The sequence below is a fragment of the Apis cerana genome, unplaced genomic scaffold (genome assembly GCF_029169275.1).
Source record: "Apis cerana isolate GH-2021 unplaced genomic scaffold, AcerK_1.0 scaffold3_AcerK, whole genome shotgun sequence".
NCBI lineage: Eukaryota > Metazoa > Arthropoda > Insecta > Hymenoptera > Apidae > Apis > Apis cerana.
In genome coordinates this window covers 382,501-385,000 of record NW_026893561.1, presented here as the reverse complement: position 1 = coordinate 385,000, position 2,500 = coordinate 382,501, and the positions used below count along the sequence as shown (strand labels likewise).

Here is a 2,500-nt window from a genome sequence, read left to right as displayed (position 1 = left end):
TTATCGAATAAACGGACCCGCCGTCTCGACGAGATGAATGTCGTTATGGTACGCAAAAAGATACAAAGGGACGCTTGCGTGAGATCGTCGTCGTCGTGTGTGCGTTTACGGATGCATATACGGACGCGATCCGCCGTCTCGATGATGTATATTTTTAATAAAGATTTATAAAGGTACGGTTTGCACGTACGTGTACGTATCACGTATGTATATGCATAATGGTATATACAAAATGATAAAAAAGAAAAAAAAAGCGCTTGCGTGAGGTCGAATTTTTAAATGACCCGCCGCTTTAATAACATTACGTCCCTACTGAAATATATTGAAAACACAAAAATAAAATGACAAATGGCTTGACAACACAATAAGGCGCTTGCGTGAGGTCTTTTTTAAATAGACCCGCCGTCTTTATGAACGTATATGCGTGCGTTGCGTATGTGTATGTATATAGATACGTGCAAGAAAAGTACCAAATTCACATTTCTGTACCTCCTTTCTCTTTTTTATTTTCGTTGCCTGAGCTCCCGTTATAAAACGGGAGATGGACGAGACCGCACACCAAGACTTTGGGATCGAACGAAGCTGTCGAGATAATGATAATCGAAAAAGCGGTAAGGACAAGTAGCGCGTCGATAGTAAAACGAAATCGAAGGATGGACGAGCCGCCGTCGAACTTTGTTTCGCGACGTTCTCTTCGATGGATACCAGTTCGACCTCTTTTCTCTTATACGCTATAATCATTCTCGAATCGTGCTTCCTACCCATGGGTGGATGGTGTGATGGTCGTCGTCGTTGTAAGCTTTAAACCGACGAAACCAAGAACGGCGAAACCAAGATGCATCGCGTCGACGTGAGCCCGATTTTATCGCTTCTTATTTAAAAGTTGAAACGTTGTTCGTTCAGAGGGAATATCGAATTATGTTCGGTTATACAGAGAGGCCATCGTGTCGTGAGTCGGACACCCGTACCGTTAGCGGATATTCGCTTCGGAAATTGGGAGGTAAGACCGCTCGAGGCCAACCGAAATTCGTATCCCATCGAATTTTATCGAGAATGCAATATATACCTGAACGAATTATAGTTTTCAATATCGAATTTTTTTAAGCGTATGGGCTCTGCGACCATGCTTCGAAGAAGAGTCGTTCTCTCCAGGTTGAGCGACGGTTTAAAAAAAAAAAGAAAGGATTCAGTATCGGGGTATCCTCGTCGTTTCCTTAATATAAAAAATAAAAAAGAAAAATACGATTACCCTGAACGGTGGATCACTTGGCTCGTGGGTCGATGAAGAACGCAGCTAATTGCGCGTCAACGTGTGAACTGCAGGACACATGAACATCGACATTTCGAACGCACATTGCGGTCCACGGATACAATTCCTGGACCACGCCTGGCTGAGGGTCGTTCACGTAACCCAAATACTGCTTGCGTTGCGTATCGTTACTCTTCGTACATTTGATCCTTTTTTTCTCTCTTTTTGTAATCCCCGCCGTCGTTCTTTAAAATCGAACGTTTCCGAGTCGGGTGTCAAAAATCGAGGAAAGGACAAGTTACAAGGAGGAAGATGCGCGACGTACGAGCGATTGTTGGACGTTCGTTGGCGTTCGTCGCGGTCGTGACCGAGACTACAGAATCGAAATGCATGTGCTAGCGTGTGGTATGTAACAATGAAAAATGTCACGGACCTGCGTGAGTGTTCTCGGTGTCGTGAGTCGTCCGTTTTACGTAACGGATGACCGCCCGTGTTTCACCGCTTCGTGCTCGTTTTCAACGTTATTTCGTACCCGCCACTGCTTCGATTCGTCCGTCTTTGGATCACGATTACATACCGCGCCCCTAACGTCGTCTGAAATTAATATTTCTGCGATACTGTGAGAAAGGATAAAATATGGGAGTTTAATATCGAGAGAGGAGGAAGAGAGATCCCTTGATGGCGCGTGATGATTGCCGTTCGTCGAGATTGTTAAAGAAAAGAGAGAGAGAAGAGCCCCAGGAATCGGAATACCCACTCCGTTCCTTCGTGTGTGTCATACTCTGTCGGAACTATCCGCTGGACCGTCACATCAACGTGCACGCGAGTCCTTAAGCGATACGTTTTCGTACCAGAGATCGAAGACTCCACGGAGATAATAGGATACGTAAGATGAGGACGAGTACGATTCTCTTTGGCGAGGCTTTTCTTTCGTTTTTCTTTTTCCTTTTCGAGACGACAAATTATGGCATCTCCGCGCAGAGGAAGAGAAATTTCCTGAATCTAGTGTTGGTCATCCCATGCCTTTTTCGTTGTCTATCGCCGGACCGCATGTCCATGTCGGTCGTCCAGTACCCGAAACGGCTCGTGATATTTTTCCTTGCGTGAGTTTCACTTTGCCTCATTTTGTTTTTTTCTCTTTTTCTCTGTACAGCAGTAAAGAGACTCGTGCACGCCTCGACGTACCATCCCCGGCCTGTTCATCGTCTTTGATGGATCAGGGTATTATAATCGGGTTGAGCTTCGAAGGCG

The 2,500-nt window shown here is 45.3% G+C and overlaps 1 non-coding gene across 1 annotated transcript; it reads left to right on the top strand.

Annotated features, from left to right (window-relative positions):
* Window positions 1-1,246: 1,246 nt before the first annotated feature.
* LOC133667742 (5.8S ribosomal RNA) lies at window positions 1,247-1,401 on the top strand. The gene has a single exon (XR_009833345.1). It is a non-coding gene; the product is annotated as a 5.8S ribosomal RNA (ribosomal RNA).
* Window positions 1,402-2,500: the final 1,099 nt, after the last annotated feature.